Here is a 24,408-nt window from a genome sequence, read left to right on the forward strand (position 1 = left end):
CATATGTATAAAACAACATTTTTCTAGCCAATGTCAGATAAACCAATGTTCATATGACGAATAGATGTCAGGTAAATCAATGTTTCTCTGACAAACAGATGCAGGCCTAAATGGCAGAACTTATAGCATTTATTATAAAGAGCAAAAATGTTAAAGGCTTTAGTAGATAGAATGTACCTTACATAAAAGAACTATAGCTGTTTACATGTATACATTTTTAACTCTGCAAATGATTTTGTAACATTTAAATTCAAGGCATAGCAGTGTTTTTTTAAACCTTAGGGTTTAGGTAGGATGTAAAGGACAGTAAATAATTTTAAGTGGGCCGTAAAGAGAACTAGTCATCTTATCTTGGGCTAATATGATCAAAGTATCTCCCAGCGCTTAAAGATACAGCCAAGTGAATAAGTTGGCTTCCCTTATGCTGGCTGCTGGAAAGACAAAGAGGGAAGGAAAGGGGGAAAATCCATCACCCCTCCGTCACTGCATAAGGGCTCCTGAATGGAATTCCCTATGCTGCCTGATGGAGAGAGAGAAGAAAAGGAAAGGAAGAAAGATGCCCTTTTGGGGAGAAAGAACAACTTCTTTCAAGATCTACAAAGCATCCTTTTTGTACCTTGAAAGCCACAATACAGGTCCCTTCAACATGTTACTGTCAGACGTCCCTGGAGCAAGCAAATAGCAGGGTACCCTGTCTTGTGAGTCAACCATTCTCCTAAGGGTCCCTCTCTTCCACCCCTGCATGAGCGTTTTTAGATGGACTGTTAATCCTAAATGTTGATCCAAGTATTAACACATCAGAACTACTATGCCCTGGGCAAACAGGTTTAACTAACAAATCCAAATCACACCAAGGTAAGCTTGGCTGATACAAACCCATTGCTTGTAGTCAGTTTTCATATCAGGCCAAGGGGTTGTAGTCAGCTTGTACACTGGGAAAAATGGGGGAACATGTACATTTTTTTAATAATAAACCAATTAAGAGCAACGTCTCAATGGTTAGATATAGAAACAGAGAGAAGGGAATAAGCATAAAGTTAGGAGACTCAATGACCAGGAACCATGGCTTGGATGTTCTTAAGAAATTACATTCTGGACTGCTGATGTTAACTAAAAGCATGACTTGGTACCCAAAGCAGGATTTTTGTTGACTTACATGTAGCCCCTGAAGCCCAAAACTCTCAGGCTCAGTCATTGGGAGTTAATGATGTACATAACTTAGTGTTTTAAGGATTAATTACCTTTTATAGACTTTTTAAAACTTAAGATTTTATTACCCATCTGGAGGGAGAGCTTTTGTTTGCTTTTGGTAAAATTTTTTATCAGTTATAGCACCAAAAGATCTTGATAGTTATTTTAATAAAATAGAAAACTATTTTTAACATACATTAGTACCTTAAATTTTGACCTTAGTAAAGTTTTAGGCAAACTTTAAACTATAAGCAACCCAATCACACATTATAAGCTTTAAGACCTTAATTTGTTTCTTGAAACAACCTTTTTTGAAAAACCTAAATTTAGATAACATTGTTTTTAATAAAACTCTTAGCAACCTTACACTTTAAAAGACGGAGGAAGAAAACTGAATTAAAACATCTTTGTAATAATAGCAACCTACAAGAACAATGGATCAATAAACCTAATTATAAAATTGTTAAATGTAAATTACACTCATGATAGAATGAAACAGAGATTATTGTCCATATGTTTGTGTCCTAAGGCAGAGGATAGTTGGGCCTGGTTGAGATTAGACTACAGATAACTTTTGAGACACTTGTACACATTAACTTTATAAAAGTAGCTTAAGAACCATCCTAAAGACATCTGTGCACATAGACACACACACACACACACACACACACACACACACACACACACACACACACACAGATGTTATAACCTAGGCATGCCAAAGAATATAAGCATGCATAATGAACTAAAAAATTAAGTGGCCACAATTGGTAGGAGACAAAGACATACACAGAAAACACACACAATGACACACAAAGCAATCACATTAATTTAGAGTGCACTCTTATTAAACAAACCATTTTTGTTATTATCTTTAGTAGTCAGCTAGATTCCTAAGGATTTATAAGAGATCTCCAACACAAATGCTCTACCTTCGTTCAATCCTTAACAGACCACTGCAGTAGAAAACTACATGTATAGAAATGATACTACTAGATTAATACAGAATTTTCACCACAAGTTAGTTGCAATTTTCCTAGAGGACGGTAGCATCACCCATCCCTAGGGAATGGCAAGATGGCGTTGAACACATGGTGGCTTCATCATGGTGGCAGCATTTCTTGTGACCACATGCTCTCTCCAAAGGCTGTCTCAAATGGAACACAAAGACATGTTAATGCAGCATACAGGCTCAAAATCTGTTATAGGAATAAAAGACCCTGCCCCCCGAGAGACAGGTGTCCATGAGTTAGGCATGCTAATGAAAAGACCAAACTGAAGCAAGCTAATGTGGAATTGAACAGTTAATTGTATAGCCTCCTTGGATGGGACCTCACTTCATAGTTTTGGAGAATTGCTCTTAGGTTGTATAACTTTTTCTCTTTGAATATAATGTCCTGACTTTTAGTTTTAAAGGCTTATTTAAATTTAGGATTACTAGGGCTAGGGCAAATGCAGGAAACCTCTAAGCTTCGAAGGGCTTTGTTTTGTCCAGTTTACTCCAGGTGTTTATTTCCTGGATTTCCTCATAAAGGGGCTTTGTTCTTACCTAGAAAGCCAAGAATCCACACCCCACAGAACCCAGCCATTCACAGATCTACAGTTTGGAAAGGGTCTTAACCAAGTTTAGAATTTGACAAACTACATTGAGCTTTAAAGAACAAAATTTTATTAATTTTAAAACAAAAATAATTAAGAATAAAACCTCTAATTAAATTGCTATTTAAAATACCCACACATAAGGACCTATTCTTTTTAACCTCTTGGTTGTAAGTAAGCCTAATTTTATCAGCAGAGAACAATTAAAGGTAGAATGTTTTAGAATGTTTATTGTATAACACATTTTAGAGTAATAATTATGATGGATAGCATTAATTAGTACTATTAAGTTCTTATCTCAAGCATATATTTGAAACTCATATTTTAGTGTAAAAAAATCTTATTAAAATAAATTTCCCCTTTTTATTTTGCCTTTAGAGTCAATGAATTTTAAATAACTTACAATGTTTTTTTATTACAGATATACTTTATGGGTGACCAATGTCAAATTCTTAATTTAACAGCACCGTCTTTAATTTTAGAAAACACACAAGAGAATTTAAATACATTTAACATTGTAACAGTTAACATCACAGCTACACAGAAGTAGGTGCACAGCAGTAACAAAAATCAAAGCTGTTAGAACTCTTACAAGCTTATGAAGACAGTGTCACTTCCCCACATGGACTTGGGTTTTTTTGTTTGTTTTTTGACTGTTAGCCACGTCGTATTAAAAATATAACTTTAGCCCTGGGACAAGGGAGTGTGACCTCATGGTGAGTGTTTCCTCTACCCCATAGGCTATGGGGGCAAGGGAAACCGGTGAGAATTGGGATCAAGTGGGCAGGGGAAATAGGAGTGTGGTGGGGAAGGGACTGGTTTAGAGGAGGAAGAGGGAGAAGGCTATGGACCCATGATAGCTGCAGAAAAGACCTGGCCTGGGGCCCAGGGCAGCATCTGCCAGGACTGAGTCCTTTTAATTTATTTATTTTTAAAAAGCAGCAGTGGAACTCAGCTATGTAGGCACTGGTTTTGGGGGCGTGCAGTTGTTGTGGCTACCATTGCTATGGCTACACATGCTACCCGCCACACTGCGCCCTGCCGCCACTGCCAGGGCCTCACATTGCCAAGCGCCACACGCTCCAGCCCTGCCTGAAGGCGAAGGCATTTCTAATTGTCCCCGGCCATGTCGGGGGTTAGGAACCTTGCAGTATGATCTCCCACCATGCAATCATTATCATCAAAGGAAAGGACAGAGAGGGGGTTAAGAGTTAGGGAGGAAGAAGGGAAAACATGTTGCAGTTTAAAGCAACCTGGTCTGTCCAGTCTCCCTGAGCCCCAGCTATGAGGGGAGTGCGCTTTGGACAGACAGACACTGCCACCCACCTCTGCAAGGAAACCTGCAGGAAGGCCTGCCTGTTGGGCTGAAACACTGGGGTCCTGACCCAGCATTTCCCAGCTACTTTCCCTGAGGACAGAGCTCAGCTCATTCTTTTGGCAATGCAGATGGAAAAATAGTGAAAAGAATGAGAGGGACCCTCTAAAGTGTAGGGTGGGAGAAATGGTCCAAACAATGTATGCACATATGAATGAATAAATAAATAAATAAAATAAAGCATAGGGTCTTGGGGTGGCTGGGGGAGCTCACCATTTCTCCAGGCTAGCTTTGACAAATGTTTAAGGGGCCAACGGTGTTTTCAGAAGACTTTGGTTTTTGTATTCCAGCATGGAAGAATGTGAGCTGAACGCATGGGAGTAAATGGGGTTGATTAAAAGTCAGGGAAAGGGAACTAGAAAGAAATCATGGTGGGGTGCAGGTAGAGTCTGCTGGCAGAGAGTGTGCTTTTCTTTTTCAGGTGCATTTAAAACCTATAGTAACCCATGGGGAGGGCAGACCCAGGAGATTCCCACCTAAAAATGAACAAGTGAGGAGGGGCATGGGCAGTTCCCAGCCAGGTGCAGGTGCAAGAAATTGGAGGAAGGGAAACAGGGAAACAGACAAAGAAACAAACCAAAAACAAAATTCTATCAAAAATGACAGCAACAAAAAACAAACAGAACAAAGAAACAAATTTAAAAAAAAACAAAAAACAAAAACTGTATTTCTTGTCAGAAAGAAGTGTGTTTCTCTGTTGGTCTTTCCTGCCCTGGTTGTTATGGAAACAGCTTCAGAAAGACAGAGTTGCACTTCTTGCTTAAAGGTGTAGCCAGGGCAGCTGGGACTGTGATTGACACTTTCCAGGCCAATTCTCTTAAAGAGAATTGCACCCCTGAGTTGTTTATGATCTGGCCTGTCTCTGTACATGGGGAGCAGGGGGACAGAATGGGGGAGTGGGGGAGGAAGACGACTTCAGAGAGTTCTGATTAGGCAGGCCACTCCTGAGGTAGGGGCAGGTAGGTAGCTTAAGAGGGCAGGTCCACAAATCTCTGTGCCTTTCACTGCTTTTCCTACTTGGGTCCAGTCCAAACCTCCCCCTCTCTCTGTCTGCCTCTAGAAATGGACTTTCAAGCAGACACTGCAGTTCTGAGTCCTGGAGAGCCCCAGGCTGTAACCTGTTAATTCCAAGATTTACTCAGTTTGTTTGTTGTTGTTTGCTATTAAGCAGCTGATCTAACTGTGGGGGAATTAGTTTCACAGAGGGAGAGGGTGTTTTGTTTTTTAAATTAACCTTATTCAATGAGGCCTTTGTAGCAGGATTGGGCAGTGTTGCCAACCTCTGGGCATTTTTTTGCTATTTTCCTGCCTGGATGTTCTGATTGTCCCTTTTGCCACTGGAGGCAGGTTTTTAAATGGACAATGTGACTGTGAGATCCAGAAATCTATGGTCTGCAACTTTCCATTTCTTCCAAATGCTCAGTCTCTAAGCTAGTCTGCTTGCGAGAAGCTTCAGATATCTATGCTCTCTACCAGCAAAGCCTAGGTGCTTTGCTTTGGAGAATTCCCTCAGGCAGTTGGGCAAGGTCACCCATTCCCTACTCTAGCACCCTGTTACTTCTCAGCCCCCTGCAAGTTCAAGGCCTCTCCACAGCCAGGCATCTGGAAATGCCAGACTCAGTCAGCAGGCGTTTCAAGGTGGCACCTTGCCACAACTCTCTGAGGTATGAGAAATTAGGGGTTGTCCTGTTTTACTGCTGGCCTGTTGCACAGGGGGTTGGGGAAAGGAGTTACTACTTTGTGATGTCTCTGCACTAGGGTTAGGGTTTGTGGATGGTGTAAATATTGTTCCAGAGATAGTTTTACCAGTCTGTCACATTCGTTACTTGGCCTACCCTCAGATAGAGGATTCCCCTCCCCACAAGAGGGGCAGGGATGGGTGCTGCAAGCTGTTTCAGTGTTGTCTTCTTGATTCGCTGTGTTTTTCAGATATCCAATTACTCTTGCATGTTTGTCCATGTTTTCCTCCCTTTTAGCTGTAGTCTTTTCTTTGTTATCCACACTCTTATTCATGGGGCTCCACGAAGAAACCTTCTGTTCCTCTGCCATCTTGTCATCGAAGAAATAGTGACTGTTTTAAAATAGGAAGAAGCACAAGAGTTCAAATTGAAATAAAAAAAGAAAAGACTCCCACAGTGGCAAGGCCTTTCTTGGTGACAGAGATGGGAATGAGCAAGTATCCGTTGGTGGGGTTACCAACCTCTTTTATGCTATGACACTATGACCCTATGATAGAAAAAAACCCAGAGGGAAGGTTTCAGTAACAATCCTACCAGATTATCTATCTCTAATGAGCTTGTCTATTTCTCTCTCAAACTATTCTGTAAACTTTCTTCATTTTTAAAGGAGGAACTCCATTGTTCATCATATTTCAGTAGCTTTTTGTCTTAACTTTCAGCTCCTCACCATTCAAATTTCTTCCTGCCGCCTGTCCCAGGGTGGGGGTAGAAGAGAAGAGGTACTGAATGAAGCCCGATTCATTTGGTCTTGGCTGCAGTTCACCAACCTACACAGCCAGATGGTATCTCCCAATGATAAAAATCTCTTTTGTTCCAAGAGACTCTTTTCCTAAAATAGCTCCCACCACTCAGCACTTGATATGAAGTCCAAGGGAACACAGGTGGAAGAAGAAGGTGAGCAGCCAAGGATCTTCAACCACTCCCTGATGGCCTCTCAGCTGCTTTGGTCAGGAAAGGTCTCATGGCTGCCTCAGCCTCTCCTGAAAGTGTCTCAAACATGACTTCCTTTAGCCAAAGTAACAGTTCCCAAGGATGCTCTAAGGAACATAAATCCTACAGGATACTAATAAGACTTATGGATGATAGGGCTCTTCAGTCAGAATGAGTGGGAAATTCTATAATAAACAGGGTCTGGCAGGTTTCTTTATTACAGGACTCACCAAAGTCTATACTGTGTAGAGGGGTTATGACTCTATAAAAGGGGCTTTAATAATATTTAACAATTATTGGACCAAGAAATCTTCCTTTGAGCAGACTGCATGGCTAATATATCTTGAAACACCTTCTGAGAAATGTACAGCCACCAAGAAATCCCATATAAAGTCTTTTCACATGTTTCTGTCCCAGTTACATCAAAGGCTTGGGGGGAATATCCTCTACTGTTCCTATCAGCTCTCTGACTCTATGACCAACTGATGTGAGAAAATACTAGGACCCAATTCTGGTAGAATTATTTAACAGGACCAAGACGTCTTTATTTAAGTTAATAAAAGCAACAGCAGGAAGAACAAGAGTAGTGCAAGCTAATGTACGTTTGATTGAACATATATCTGCTAGGTCTCATACAACATCTCCTAAAATCTTCCTAAGTGCCCTAGGAAGTAGGTTCCCCATTTTGCCGACATAGAAAGTTAGCCTTAGTATGTTGAGCAATGTGCCCAGCTCATGCTACCAAAAAGCACAGAGCCAAGATCCTGATCCTAGAGCTTCTAACAACCATGTCATGAATAACCACCATGCTGCTCAGAGTAAAACACAAGTCCCCTGAGAAAGTCTTTGGGGAAAAGTAGAAAGGGAAGATCTGTGGTCAGATAAGTAGAATGCTTTTCAGGACCAACACCTGGGACGTTAGCATAACAATAGCTTCAGTTTTTCTATATTTCCTAAAAGTATTGTCACAGGTCTGGGCACTCAGTAGGCTATCTATATAATGCTATCCCTGCTCAAAAAGATTCCACCCACGGAAAAAAATACCCAGAAAAGAACACCCACAGTATAGAGAAGATAGAGAAAATTCCCAAGGCAGGGAAGTAGATGTATTATTGGTGACAGAAATACCAGTTTTTTCTAGGTTTGGGGGTAGCCAAAGCACAATGCTACAGAATACCTAGGAGCTATCTGCTCTTTCACTCTCTCCACTCTCACTCACCTTCAATTTGTCAGCAGCTTCTTTACAAATCCAGAGAACCTGGAACCAAATTCCAGAGCCTTCTGAAAAGCTCCTGATCCCACTGATGTACCACCATTCCCCACTCAAATTACCCTAGACCAAGCTGCCATCACCTTTTATCTTCATAACCACTATTCTCACCCCCCATCCTCTTCCCACTGCAACCTTGCCCAAAACAGCAGCAAGAGCAATCTCCCCACCACTACCACCGGCCAAAATGTGTCAAGTGTCCACTTAAAATCCTCCACAGCACTCAGAACACAACCCATGTCCTTAATATGTCTTCTAAGTCCTAGACAGCTTGCCTTTTGGATCAACATATTCCACACTCTCTTCCTTCATTTCTTGAATGGCCCAATTTCCTTTCCACATTAGGTTTGTACTTGTGGCTCCTTTTGCTTAGAACTCTTCTCCCTGATCTTCACATGACAGACTCCTTCTTCCACTCCTGGCTTATTGTCATCACCTCGAAAGGGTTTTCCCTACCCTCCCATCCCCTGTCTATGGCATAACCCTTAGTCATCACTTTCATGGCACCCACTGCTACCTGGCAGGGCTTTGTGGGCTTGCCTCTCTACCATTCCCACTGGAGCCTTGGCTCTGGAAAAGCATTAACTTCCATCTTGTTCACAGCTGCTCCTCCATGCACATGCTAGGAGCTCAAGCAGTACATATTGAGTGGATGGATTGATAGACAGATGGTCACCAAGCTGGTACTTCTTTTTTTTTTTTTTTCTTTGAGGGAATGAAATAAGGGAGTCATAGCCAGTGATGGAAGGGGGCTGGGAAGGTGGAGCTGTATCTGCTGGATCAGGCCACCAGGAGAAACAATTATAGCATAGAGTCCTCTAAATACGCCAGCTTCACCTAGGTTTTTTGACCCAATTTGGCCCTGGCATCAAGGTTGGGGCACTGGGAATTAAGCAATTTAGATAATTTAACCTTCACAGCCACTGTTGAAGTCAATATGATCCCTAACACAAAATGAGGAACAGTGGCTTGAAGAGGTTGAGTCACTGCCTAGCAGCAGTCTGTGCCCCCACACGTTCTGACTGCCAACCACTCTGATATGTTGCGTTGAGTTATATTTAACTTTTAACTTGTGGCATTTGCCATCTTCTCAGACACCCATTTTGGTATCATCTAGCTGTAGAAAATATTTTCCTAAGAAGGAAACAGAGAAAAGTGCATTTTTCAGACATCAAAATCAAGGTGAACCAGAATTAAGAGGAAACTTAATTTAGGACTATTGTGTATATAGTTCCACTCACTCCTTTCCACCTCTGGGAAGCTGTGTGCCTGATGGGGCGAGGCTTGGAGGAAACACCCCAAGGAGGAGGAGATAGGTCAGAGATGACTACATGCCAATGAGACTCAGAGGAGCTGGTGCTAAATTCCACAGCCACCAGTGCCTACACTGGATTGAAATTTATAACCTTCCCTTTTCCTGGCTCCTCTTAATGTTATTCCCCCTGCAATGATATCTCTGAATGATGAATAATTGACATAATATTCAACACGTGTGAAGATCGATGTGATTGCCACACTATCAATCTAACCATTTTAATGCTTCCTTTGCCTACCACCCCGAGGGGCCCAGAGATGAAGGGGATGAGGGGAAGTCCCAGAAAGCCTGGCGGTAGAAGGTGATAGAGTAGCCTCAAATGACAGGGATTCCAGGATTGTTTAGAGGGTGGGGAGAACTTGGACTCAGCAACACCTTGTTAAGACTCCCTGTGGAGCCACTCACCAGGCAGAGAACCTAGTGATGGATGGACTTCTCATGCCTTTGTTTCTGTGACTTTTCTCAGCAATAAGATGACTAAGAAAAAAGATAGATGCAAAAACACACACACAGATACACACACAAATACATGTATACACACACACACATACACTGAATTTGGCCAAGGCTTGCTTAAATTTCCTCAGGCCTGCTAGGTTGTTTCCTGCTTAGGTTGAAAACATAAGTAAAATGTCTACAGGATAAATTTTAGGATTTGGAATAAGAAAGATAATGAATCCCAACACTTGGGAACTTGAGACAGAAGGATCATGAGTTTGAGGCCAGCCTGGGCTACATGGGAAGACCCTGTCTCAAAAATAAATAAATAAATAATTTTAAAAGATAGGAAGTATCCTCCAAATTTGAGGAAAAGGAATTTTCAATGAGTCTTGTGTGAATATGACTAAATTCCTTAAAACTTACTCCTGAGAATTTGCTTCCCCTCCCCTCCTTCCTCCTCCTTCCTTTTCCTCTTCTCTTTCTGTCTCTGTCTCTGTCTCTCTCTCCCTCTGTTTTCCCCATCTCTCTCCCACTCCCCAAAGAGTTTCCCAAAAGAACTCTATTAAGCCTCAAGATTAGTGACAGCAAGATGTGCTTGTGGTGGTGGGGAAAAGTAGAATTGGAGCTATCAGCTTGGTAGTTTAATAGAGATTGATTGCCTACCAAAAAAAAAAAAAAAACTTACTCCTGAGATTCCTTTTAATTCTCAGAAATCATGAGATCAACCTGAGCAAGGCAGGCAGTACAATTTTAGGGCATTTCTCAGCTGGTTTCTATGAATAGGGCCCCACTTAACATATTTGGTTAACTGTAATGATAATGAAAATTTTAGCAGTGAGAAGACCAATATGAAATGAATATGGATGCTGAGATTACTATTACAATAATTATTCTATTCCATAAACCTTATTTAACATTTCTAGTATCCCCATGAAAACCCACTTCCTCAGTGGTTAATAGAACCCAACCACATGTTTCTAACTATAATTTTGCTACTTGGCATTCCACAGTCTTAAATTTCTCAGTTAGTCTCAAGGTAATTGAATTGCTTTTCTTTTAAAACAATGAGAACTCTGATACAGATTCATCTGATATAATTCCAAAATATTATGAATCTTAATCATTAGGGTAGAACAGAGTAAGAACATTAGCTGAATTCTTATTCATACCAGACACTATGCTCATAGCTCTGCCTTGTATCTATAACTCACACCAGGACAAGAAGGGTACTCTTAACCAAACATTGTATGCACACATGAATAAAAGAAATAAATAAAAATGAAGAAGTGAAGTTAATAAAGATGAGCCTGTCCCATACTAGGTAAGTGGCAGAATTTTCATTTGCTCCCCCATCTCCTGACATTGTGACACCAAAGCCCATCATCTTAACAACCATATTGCTGGATATAAAATTTCTAAGTAACCATATTCAAACACAGTATTTAGGGGTGGGGAGAGGAAGTGGAAGCAAATCATTTGTAAACTTACACAATCCCAAAATGTTGCAATCCATTTTTTCTTATTTATGAAAAAATAAGAAATATTTTTTATTTTTAAATATATTTTTAATATATTTAATAAGAAATATAACAATGATTAGTTTATTATTGATTCCAACAGAATTTAAACTACCTTTATTTCTCAGCACCATCAAAACTCACCATTTGCTTCAGGGAATTTGCCGCCAATGAGCTTCAGGTAGTCTAAAAATGTTCTAAAGTTAAAATCAGACCCATCTGTACCTATATGGATGGTTCTGGGATAAAAGCTCACAGCCTTGACTGGTTTCGCAAAGGACTCAAGGACCACTACACCAGAAATAGACAATATTTAGATGCTGCAACAAGGAAAGAACTCCTAGGAATTTCATCTTCCCCAAGATGATGGAAGTATACGCCACAAAGTAGCAACATTTTAGGGGGAAAAATATCAGTTAAAGATAAATGATTTTTAATTTACTTGTAACTGTCTACCATTACTTACATAACGATAGGGTTTTTTCTTTTTGAGCTCCCAAGCAATGCTTAAGACTTGGGCTGTCTCAAAGAGAAAAGATTCTTGTGAATCACAATTGACCTTGGGCAACTTTGCTGCATGATGGCAACACTTAGCTTTCCTAACTCACACTTGTCACCTTCACCTTTGTGACATTGCTTTTACAGAAGGAGTAAAATTCCAAAGTAAAGGAAAGCACATTGCTCAGTGAGAAAAGCAGAGTATTGAACAGTGTACCTCGTGTGCTTTCATTTGTATTTTTTAAAAGGCAAGGTGAGAGAAGACATGCATATTTGCTTGTGTTTGATAGCATGTCTCCTAAAGTTTATACAGGAGACTTCAGTCGACAGCATTGCGGACGCCATTATCTTCTGTTACTCTGCAGCACCGACTTCGACATTTTGCTTGCATCTCACTTGTTTGTGGCTTATAGATCGGTGTCTCCATTTAATACAAGAAAATGGAAACTGAACAGCCAGAGGAAACCTTCCCCAACACTGAAACCAATGGTGAATTTGGTAAACGCCCTGCAGAAGATATGGAAGAGGAACAAGCTTTCAAACGATCTAGAAACACTGATGAGATGGTTGAATTACACATTCTGCTTCAGAGCAAGAATGCTGGGGCAGTGATTGGAAAAGGAGGCAAGAATATTAAGGCTCTTCATACAGACTACAGTGCCAGTGTTTCTGTCCCAGTCAGCAGTGGCCCCGAGCGCATATTGAGCATCAGTGCTGATATTGAAACGATTGGAGAAATTCTGAAGAAAATCATCCCTACCTTGGAAGAAGGCCTGCAGTTGCCATCACCCACTGCAACCAGCCAGCTCCTGCTCGAATCTGATGCTGTGGAATGCTTAAATTACCAACACTATAAAGGAAGCGATTTTGACTGTGAGTTGAGACCGTTGATTCATCAGAGTCTGGCAGGAGGGATTATTGGGGTCAAAGGTGCTAAAATCAAAGAACTTCGAGAAGAACACTCAGACAACAATCAAGCTTTTCCAGGAATGCTGTCCTCTGTCCACTGACAGAGTTGTTCTAATTGGAGGAAAGCCTGATAGAGTTGTAGAGTGCATAAAGATCATCCTTGATCTTATATCGGAGTCTCCCATCAAAGGGCGTGCAAAGCCTTATGATCCCAACTTTTGTGATGAAACCTATGATTATGGTGGTTTTACAATGATGTTTGATGACTGCCATGGACGTCCTGTGGGATTTCCCATGTGAGGAAGAGGTGGTTTTGACAGAATGCCTCCTGGTCGGGGTGGATGCCCCATGCCTCCCTCTAGAAGAGATTATGATGATATGAGCCCTCGTCGAGGACCTCCTCCTCCTCCTCCTCCTGGTCTAGGCGGTCGGGGTGGTAGCAGAGCTTTGGAATCTTCCTCTTCCACCACCACCATCACCTAGAGGAGGAGATCTAATGGCCTATGACAGAAGAGGAAGACCTGGAGACCGCTATGATGGCATGGTTGGTTTCACTGCTGATGAGACTTGGGACTCCGCCATAGACACATGGAGCCCATCAGAATGGCAGATGGCTTATGAACCACAGGGTGGCTCCAGATATGATTATTCTTATGCAGGGGGTCATGGCTCATATGGTGATCTTGGTGGGCCTATTATTACTACACAAGTAACTATTCCCAAAAATTTGGCTGGATCTATTATTGGCAAAGGTGGTCAGTGGATTAAACAAATTCGTCATGAGTCGGGAGCTTCAATCAAAATTGATGAGCCTTTAGAAGAATCTGAAGATTGGATCATTACCATTACAGGAACACAGGACCAGATACAGAATGCACAGTATTTGCTGCAGAACAGTGTGAAGCAGTATGCAGACGTTAAAGGATTCTAATGCAAGATAATAATTTTTCTTTTTTATAGTGTGAAGCAGTATTCTGGAAAGTTTTTCTAAGACTAGTGAAGAACTGAAGGAGTCCTGCATCTTTTTTTTTAATCTGCTTCTGATTAAAAAGCCAACATTCCTCTGCTTCATAGGTGTTCTGCATTTGAGGTGTAGTGAAATCTTTGCTGTTCACCAGATGTAATGTTTTAGTTCCTTACAAAAAGGGTTGGGGGGAAGGGCATGCAAAAACTAACATTGAAATTTTGAAACAGCAGCAGAGTGAGTGGATTTTATTTTTTGTTCATTGTTGGTGGTTTTAAAAAAAATCCCCCCATGTAATTATTGTGAACACCTTGCTTTGTGGTCACTGTAAACATTTGTGGGGGGGCAGGGAGGAAAGTAACAATAGTTCACATGTCCCTGGCATTTGTTCAGAGCAGTGTACAGAATGTAAGGCTCTTTTGTAAGAAACGTTTTATGATTTTTAAAAAAAATTTAGTGAGGATCAGGAGGATTCCAAGATAGTAGCTAGAAGGAGGAAGCAGAAACCGAGTCTCCTATAGTGAAATCTTGGAGAGACGCTGGAGACACACTTTGCAGGCATAATCACTGAGAAGAGGCATAACTTTAACCCCTCCACATGTCCAGCCGGCGCAGAGAATCTCAACTTCACGTTAAACAGAGAAACCAGGAGGGCCCCTGGGCCGCCAGTTGCCTGCGCCCAGATGCCTTGGGAAAACGCGGACAAGGTGAGCTTTATGGTACACGGCACTCCCACAGACAAGCCTGGGCCAGAGCAGCATAGCCCCCTGGACAGACCAAACTCCACCCATGGAAAAAAAAGAGAAACTGAGTAATAAGCAAGAAGAGCAATAAAGACACACGGGAAAGAGGGTGGGGAGCACTGAGCACTGAAGATTGGGGGAAGGGAACCCTTCCCGGGACTGTAAATAAACAAGCCGGACTGGCCAGAGAGCCTCTGGCGGGAGCGGGGGCGCACACCCAGCAACCAGGAGCGGGAAAGCTTGTGAGAGTGGCGGAGGGAGGAAAACTCCACAGGAGAGGAGGGAAGACCCACTTCCCACGTGAACTGTAAATAAACACACAGGCCTGACAACACAGGTGCAGTGTCACTTTTCCCAGTGTGCTTGGAAAGGGGAAAGCTTGTGGCAGAGGCTCATGCACAGGAGAAATCTGAGCAAACAAAGCCTGCAGGGCCAGGTGAGTGCTAAGCTCACCCCTGAGATCTGCATAAATAACGCCTCCAGCAACAGCAGGCTGACAGCAGCATGCAGGCAAGCCACAGTTGCAGATACCAGTCTCAGAACTGTCTCCAGACTCTTTTTTTTTCTTTGTCTCCCTACCATTGATGAGAGAACAACCGAATTACACCTGCAAGCTGAAAAACTTACTGAAACTGTATTGCATTTGAACTTGGGACACCTGGTGGGGTTTTATTTGTGCATGTGTGTGTAGTTTTATTCTACTTAATGCATCCCCTTTGATGAGACAACTACAGAACAACATCTGAGGCACCATCTCCAGGATTGGAGACTGAGATGGACACCCAAATTATTAAGACTGAAACTTCATTGCATTTGAACTTAGAGGTTTTTTGGTTTTTTGGTTTTTTGGCTTTTTGGGTTTTTTAAATTTTTCTATTTTTTCATTTTATTTTAATACATTTTTATATATAAATTTTTCTTGCATTTACTTATTTTTTATTTTTAGTCTTATCTTTATTTTTTTTATCTTTGATTTTCAACCCTCTCTCTGTCTCTCTAATGTCTGTTCAGCTTACTGTCAATTAGTACACTAATGCTCCCTTTGTACCTTTGAAAACTTCTTGTCTGATACCTTGTTCTGTGTTCTCCTTCCAGTCTGTGTATTTGTCTTTCCCATTTCTTTAACTTCTTGCTTTCCATCTCAGCTCACCCGTCCATTCTAAATATTACCATTGTTATTATCACAAGCTAAAAAATACTTAATTGCACACAGTACAGGGACAGTAACAACACCAAAGACAATGATGGGAAGACAGAAAAAACAGGGAAACCAGTTTCCCCACAGCAAAAAATTAGTACAGGAACCAGAGGGGAATGAAGAAAACAGGTACTCAGATCCAGACTCCAACAAAATGAAGATAAACTATGCCAAAGGACCCAATGAAGCCCACAAGAATAATTTAAAAGAAGACCTACTACAGGTACTCAGTGAGAATTTTATAGAGATGATACTGGATAGGGTCAACCAAAATGTACAGGAGACACTCAAGAAATTCCAAAACAACAAAAATAGAGAATTTGAAAAAGCAAAAGAAGAAATAAAGGAAACCATAGAAGCACCGTATAAACACCAAAGTGAAAGACAGAACACGATGAATAAACAGATAAATGAACTCAAGACAAAAATAGACAACATTAAAGAGGAAACCAGCCAGGATATGGAAAACCTCAGAAAAAAGAATGAAACAGAACTGCAAAACAAAACGGAAGGCCAATCCAGCAGAATAGAACAAACAGAAGACAGAATCTCAGAACTTGAAGATGAAATGGTAAATCAAGGAAAAACCGAAGAACTATTAATTAAACAACTCAAGACCTATGAAAAGAAAATGCAAGAAATCACCGACTCCATCAAAAGACCAAACTTGAGAATCATGGGCATCGAAGAAGGAGAAGAGGTGCAAGTGAAGGGTATGCATAATATATTCAACAAAATAATAACAGAAAATTTCCCAAATGTAGAGAAATCTATTCCCATACAGAAGCAAGAGGCCTCCAGAACACCAAACAGACCAGATCAAAATAAAACTACCCCACGACATATCATCATTAAAACAACAAGTTCAGAAACAAGGGAAAGAATATTGAAGGGTGTAAGAGAGAAAAAACAAGTAACATACAAAGGTAAACCCATCAAAATCACAGCAGACTTCTCACCAGAAACATTAAAAGCAAGAAGAGCATGGGGTGAGATCTTCTAGGCACTGAATGAAAATAACTTCAACCCCAGGATACTCTACCCAGCAAAACTATCATTCAAAATAGATGAAGCAATAAAAGTCTTCCATGATAAGCAGAAACTAAAACAATATGTGACCACAAAGCCACCACTACAAAAGATTCTTCAAGGGATTCTGCACACAGAAAGTGAAACCCAACTTAACCATGAAAAGACAGGCAGCACCAAACCACAGGAAAAGAAAAAGCAAGACAATAGAGAGTAACCTCAACTTAGGTACACACAATCAAACCTTCAAACAACTAAGACAACTAAATGACAGGAATCACCACATACCTATCAGTACTAATGCTTAATATTAACGGACTTAATTCACCCATCAAAAGGCACAAATTGACGAAATGGATTAAAAAGGAAGATCCAACAATTTGTTGCTTACAGGAGACCCATCTCACCAAAAGAAATAAGCATAGGCTAAGGATGAAAGGCTGGAAGAAGATTTACCAAGCCAATGGCCCCCGAAAACAGGCAGGAGTAAAAATACTTATCTCTGACAAAGTAGACTTCAAACCTACATTGATCAAATGAGATAAAGAAGGACATTCCATACTAATAAAAGGGGAAATAGACCAAAAGGAAATAATAATTATCAACCTGTATGCACCCAATGTCAACGCACCCAATTTCATCAAGCATACCCTGAAAGACCTAAAAGCATATAAAAACGCCAACACAGTGGTTGTGGAAGACTTTAACACCCCATTATCATCAATAGATAGGTCATCCAAACAAAAAATCAATAAAGAAATCCTAGATCTAAAATACACAATAGATCAAATGGACCTACTTGATGTCTATAGAACATTTCATCCAAATTCTATACAATATACATTCTTCCCAGCAGCCCATGGAACCTTCTCCAAAATAGATCATTATCCTAGGGCACAAAGCAAGTCTCAGCAAATATAAGAAAATAGAAATTATACCGTGCATACTATCTGATCACAATGCAGTAAAAGTAGAACTCAACAACAAAAGTAAAGACAAAAAACATGCAAACAGCTGAAAACTAAATAACTCATTACTTAATGAAGAATGGATCATCGATGAAATAAAAGAGGAAATTAAAAAGTTCCTGGAAGTCAAGGAAAATGACACAGCTAAGGCAGTCCTGAGAGGAAAGTTTATAGCCATGAGTGCATATATTAAAAAGACTGAAAGATCCCAAATCAATGACCTAATGATACATCTCAAACTCCTAGAAAAACAAGAACAAGCAAATCCCAAAACAAATAGAAGGAGAGAAATAATAAAAATAAGAGCTGAAATCAATGAAATGGAAACCAAAAAAACCATACAAAGAATTAATGAAACAAAAAGTTGGTTCTTTGAAAAAATAAACAAGATCAATAGATCCCTGGCAAACCTGACTAAAATGAGGAGAGAAAAATCCCAAATTAGTAGAATCAGGAATGCAAAAGGGGAGATAACAACAAACACCATGGAAGTCCAGGAAATCATCATAGACTACTATAACCAACTTGTCTTTGACAAAGGTGCTAAAAATATACAATGGAGAAAAGACAGCCTCTTCAACAAAAACTGCTGGGAAAACTGATTAGCAGTCTGCAAAAAACTGAAACTAGATCCATGTATATCACCCTATACCAAGATTAACTCAAAATGGATCAAGGATCTTAATATCAGACCCCAAACTCTAAAGTTGATACAGGAAAGAGTAGGAAATACTCTGGAGTTAGTAGGTATAGGTAAGAACTTTCTCAATGAAACCCCAGCAGCACAGCAACTAAGAGATAACATAGATAAATGGGACCTCATAAAACTAAAAAGCTTCTGTTCATCAAAAGAAATGGTCTCTAAACTGAAGAGAACACCTACAGAGTGGGAGAAAATATTTGCCAGCTATACATCAGACAAAGGACTGATAACCAGAATATATAGGGAACTTAAAAAACTAAATTCTCCCAAAACTAATGAACCAATAAAGAAATGGGCAAGTGAACTAAACAGAACTTTCTCAAAAGAAGAAATTCAAATGGCCAGAAAACACATGAAAAAATGCTCACCATCTCTAGCAATAAAGGAAATGCAAATTAAAAGCACACTAAGATTCCACCTCACCCCTGTTAGAATAGCCATCATCAGCAACACCACCAACAACAGGTGTTGGCGAGGATGCGGAGAAAAAGGAACCCTCTTACACTGTTGGTGGGAATGTAAACTAGTACAACCACTCTGGAAAAAAATTTGGAGGCTACTTAAAAAGCTAAACATTGATCTACCATTTGATCCAGCAATACCACTCTTGGGGATATACCCAAAAGACTGTGACACAGGTTACTCCAGAGGCACCTGCACACCCATGTTTATTGCAGCACTATTCACAATAGCCAAGTTATGGAAACAGCCAAGATGCCCCACCACTGACGAATGGATTAAGAAAATGTGGTATCTATACACAATGGAATTTTATGCAGCCATGAAGAAGAACGAAATGTTATCATTCGCTGGTAAATGGATGGAATTGGAGAACATCATTCTGAGTGAGGTTAGCCTGGCTCAAAAAACCAAAAATCGTATGTTCTCCCTCATATGTGGACATTAGATCAAGGGTAAACACAACAAGGGGATTAGAGTTTGATCACATGATAAAAGCGAGAGCACACAAGGAAGGAGTGAGGATAGGTAAGACACCTAAAAAACTAGCTAGCATTTGTTGCCCTTAACGCAGAGAAACTAAAGCAGATACCTTAAAGCAACTGAGGCCAATAGGAAAAGGGGACCAGGAACTAGAGAAAAGGTGAGATCAAAAAGAATTAACCTAGAAGGTAACACACATGCACAGGAAATCAATGTGAGTCAATGCCCTGTATAGCTATCCTTATCTCAACCAGCAAAAACCCTTGTTCCTTCCTGTTATTGCTTATACTCTCTCTACGACAAAATTAGCAATAAGGGCAAAATAGTTTCTGCTGGGTATTGAGGGGGGGTGAGAGGGAGGGGGTGGAGTGGGTGGTAAGGGAGGGGGTGGGGGCAGGGGGGAGAAATGAACCAAGCCTTGTATGCACATATGAATAATAAAAGAAAAATGAAAAAAAAAAAAAAAGCTCCTTCGATGAATGCTAATTTTGAATCTGAGCAATCAAATGCGACCTCTGATCTGTCACCACACATTCTTCTCTCTGGTAAGTTTCTCTAAAAACCATCTGAGGGAGACCAGTAACTAAATATTCTGAGAAGAAACTTTGACTTGAGCATGGGCATGTCAAATGTCCTTTGTGCTAGAAGGCAAGGCCCCAGCACGAAGGAAGTGAGCAAGGTCCAGCAAGGCTGCCTTGCAAGGGGGGAGACTGAGGCAGACCAAGTAGGCCTTGGCATGAGCAGGGCTCTGTCAAGGGCCTCTTGGCTGACAGCATGGACCCAGCCAAGGGGAGGCAACGTTCAGCAAGGCTGCCTTGCACAAAAACCAGTACACACTCTCCTGGTCAGGATAGTCTACACTAAATAACAACATACCACAGCTGCGCTGTTCCTGCCACCTTCACGACTGGACCCGTGAGAACTCAACCTGCATTTCACCCCACTCTCCCACATATGCTGTTTAAAGAAGTGTGCCTGGAGGCAGAGGGGGTCCCTGGCATCTGTCATCAGGAGTGTTAGACCCACCCGATCCCAGCTTTTCTCTATGTCTGTCTTTGTGTCTTTTTCCTAATCCCCAGTTAGGTTAATGGATCTGTTCAGGCTGGCTGTGAGATCATCCCAACTTCAGAAGTGTTAACATGGGAGGATATGGATGAGATGAATGCAACATGTCCACCAGGGAAACAATTTTAAAAGAGAGACAATATAAACTGTGGACAAGATACAGAGCAACTAGAACCCTCACCCAATTTCCAGTAGAAATATAAAATGATAAAATCCTTAGTTTGATAGATTCTAATGAACTTACATAGCACCCCCAGGGCCCAGAAATTTCACTGCTGAATATATTTCTAAGGTAAATTAGTTCATGGGTCCACAAGTAGACGTGAACATGAATGTCTATCACCTCCACATTTGCCTGTTTCCCATTACTATTAAAAAATACTTCAGACAGGCTAACTTTATTGTTTTAATGTCTATTTATCTTATAGTTCTGGAGTTTTGAGTGCATGGTACCAGCATCAGTGTGGCTTTGATGAGAACCCCATGGCAGATGGCTGGAGGTTAGAGATCACATCGCCAAACAAGAAAACAAGGAGGCCTGTGTGCCACAGGACTTTCTGAGGACAGAGCCTCCAGTTGACCTAATGACCTCCCCCCACACCCACACCCCAATAGCATCACCCTGAGTTCAAAGCCTCCACCACATGTACCCTTGAGGTACTTACTATATCCAAACCATATTTGCAATTTTAGAAAAGAAACATAAAAGCAAGAAGGACATAATCTCAGGATTAAAAAGGAAAAAACTTTAAAACAATAAACTCAGCTTTGTACCTAACTCAGTATATTCCCTTAATGTTTCAATGTTTACTCTGCAAGGGAAAACCTCATTGCAAACCATCCATAGTCCACAGTCTTAGGTGCCAGCCTCAGAGAAACTGCGACTCTGTTGTGTTTTGCCTCCACCAAGCTCACATGTGTGGAAAATAAAGAGCTCAAAATGCTTTTGAGGTAAAATACCGATGTCCCTTTGCAGAATGAGAATTTGGCTCCAATTAAAGGACAGAGTATCATTAGAACAGGTCCTTACTTTCTTGCCTCCTCTGGCTATTTGGAAGATGCACTGGGAGGCAAAAATTCTTGATAATTGAGTAACGAGCCCACTAGGACTTATAAAGCAAAGGAATTAATAGCTGTATCCAACCCAATCTGGGTGGACACACAACAGGATAACACAAAATTGGTCACAGTGACTTGGAACTTGGGCAGGCAGTTATGCCTCACTAAATGGACCAACTGACTATCCCTTTGCCCTTCTACAAATAAGATAATAGATGTGGTGGCAGGAGACTGGAGGTCTGGGAAGAAAATATTTGCATTTACTTCATGCCATGGGTTGGCCACGTCCAGCCTGAATCTAGTTCTTTTCTTTTAGATAAGGTCTCCCTATGTATCGCTGGCTGGCCTATAACTCTCAATCCTCCTGCTTCAGCCTCCTATGTGCTGAGATTATAGGCATGAACCACTATGCATAGCATGGGGACTGTTCTTGCATGGCCTATGAACCAACAATGATTTTTATGTTCACTTATAAATGGTCTATTGCTGTTTTGCACTAAAATAGTGCCCTACTTGACAGATGTCATATGATCCACAAAGCCTAAAATATTTACTTTTCTGGCCCTTAACAGAAAAAGCTTGCTGGCCTACATTCTACATTGCAATTATGTGAAAGGCAGAGACTATGTCCCTGTTGTCATGATTTTGTTATTTTTGCTGTTCAGCATCTAACTCCCTTCTCTCTTTCAGAGAAAGCCCTTCCTTTCCACTAATTCTAGGTTATTGTGGAGAGCCCACCAATCACTATAAGGCCAATGGATACACCAGTTCCCCTGGACCCACAATGGGATGGGAGCATATGACTCAGATGGTACAAAGGGAATCCTGGGACCTTTGAGGGTTCACTCACTTTTCCCCAAGACATGAAGAGATGGAGAATGGGAACCACTGCTATATTGCTACATATAGAGGGCTCATCTAGGAACTGAGGTGATACAGAGCAAAAGAAGACACAGAAAAAGCTGGGCACCAGTGACTCATGCCTATAATCCTAGCTACTCAGGAGGCAAAGATAGTAAGATCATGGTGTGAGGCCAGTCTGGGCAAATAGGTCACAAGACCTTATCTCAAAAACACCCAACACAAAAAAAATGCCGATGGAGTGGCTCAAGTGCTAGAGCACCTGCCTATGAAACGCAAGACCCTGAGTTCAGACCCCAGTACTGCCAAAAAATAAAAGAAGACACAGGAGAGAGAGAAAACAGATGCTGACTGTACCCTGAGCCACTGTTGAACTTTTCATTATACACTCCTCTAGCCTAAAGAGCCATTCTATATATGTTTGAATTAATTTTTTCTATCAGATGAAGTGTTTTACAGTCCTGATACAGTCCTGTTCCCACTCACGTTCCCAGTGACACCAAGCTCCGCAGCATTAACACAGGAGAGCACATACATGTCAGTGGATTAGAACGATGGTTTCAAGAATCTGGTGCTTGGTAGGGAAGGCTTGCAGTACTTTAGTTGTACAAAAGGAAGTAATCATAAAGAATGTAGAATCCTAAAAGGCAAAATAAGCAGAAAAATAACAGCAATATCACCAACCACGAATGCCAACATGTGCCCTGCTTTATGCCTCATAGTGTTTCGATCTTGTACCTTCTGACAACTGATTGCAACTTCATCTAGAGTGAGGCACGGTGACACACCATGTGACCCCAACAGCATGGCAGGCACAGATAGGAGAACTGGGCAAAAACACAAAACTATCTGAAAAACAGAGCAAAAGGCGCAGGGGTGTGGCTCAAGCGGTAGAGTGCCTGCCTGGCAAGTTAAGACCCTAAGTTGAAGTTCAAATTCCAGTTATCACCAAAAAAGAAGCCAAAACCAAAAAAAAAAATCTATCTAATGAACAGAAACCAATACTCAGAGAGTAATCTGCCAGATGAGCTACAGCCGTAAGAGGAAGAGACTTGACACACGGTCTAACTTCAAAGCCAACACATATGAATTCTCTATTCCTGATCCACTAGTTCAGAAACAGGTTCAGGGAGGTAAAGCAACCTGCCAAGGAGAAAGCCCAGGAGTCAAAAATAGGTTCATATCCTAGTTATTCCTCCCTCTGGAACCTTTGGCAGCTGACTTTTCTTAATCTCAATTTCCTCACCTATAAATCAGAGTTAGTGCTACCTATATCAAAAATTGGCCTGGGGCAGATGCAGTGGTTCAATTGGTAGAGTGCCTGCCTAGCAAGTGTGAGGTCCCGAGTTCAAGCCCCAGTGCTGAAAAAAAAAAGTGTCCTTGGTTGAGTGCTTGTGGCTCATGCCTATAATCCTAGCTACTTGGGAGGCTGAAATTGGGAGGATTGCATTTCAAGGTCAGCCCAAATAGTTCACAAGACCCCCATCTCCAAAATAACCAGAGAAAAATGGACTGGAGGCCTGGCTCAAGTGGTAGAGTGCCTGCTTTGCAAGCGCAAAGCCCTGAGTTCAAATTCCAGTGCCACCAAGAAAGAAAAGTGTCCTTGATGTTTAAGTGACCAAAAAAAAAAAAAAAAAAGAATCCCCTAGTATAGTGATTGACACCTCCCATGAGTGTGATATGTACTTGATGTACTTGTCACAGGCTCCCATGCTGGCTAAGCCCTATTTTCCTAGAAGTCTCCACTCATTTCTAGTCCCTCACAACTGACTGCAGAATTCCTTCCAGAAGTGCACCACCCCAGCTGCTTTCATGGGACCCGCACAGGCACTCCACACGGCAGGTCCATCCTTCATGGGATCCTATTAATGAATTGAGCTTTTAGCCATGCTTCTGCAGCCAGGCCTCTAGTTCCCAGGCTGCAGTCCATTAGCATACACAGCCCCATTTACTGATAAATGCACGTAATTCCTCTCCAGTGTGTCACTGTTTTATGGATGCTTTCTGTCTGGGGGCTCCACATAATGAAGTTTTATGCAGTTGAGTGTGTGTGTGTGTGTGTGTGTTTAATTGGAGTTTAGATTTCAAGAAA

At 41.1% G+C, this 24,408-nt stretch overlaps 1 pseudogene; it reads left to right on the forward strand.

The window, feature by feature from the left end:
* The first annotated feature begins 12,191 nt into the window (after positions 1-12,191).
* LOC109684623 (heterogeneous nuclear ribonucleoprotein K pseudogene) lies at positions 12,192-13,948 on the forward strand (annotated as a pseudogene).
* The last annotated feature ends 10,460 nt before the right edge of the window (positions 13,949-24,408 follow it).

Source organism: Castor canadensis, chromosome 6 (genome assembly GCF_047511655.1).
Source record: "Castor canadensis chromosome 6, mCasCan1.hap1v2, whole genome shotgun sequence".
NCBI classification, from domain to species: domain Eukaryota; kingdom Metazoa; phylum Chordata; class Mammalia; order Rodentia; family Castoridae; genus Castor; species Castor canadensis.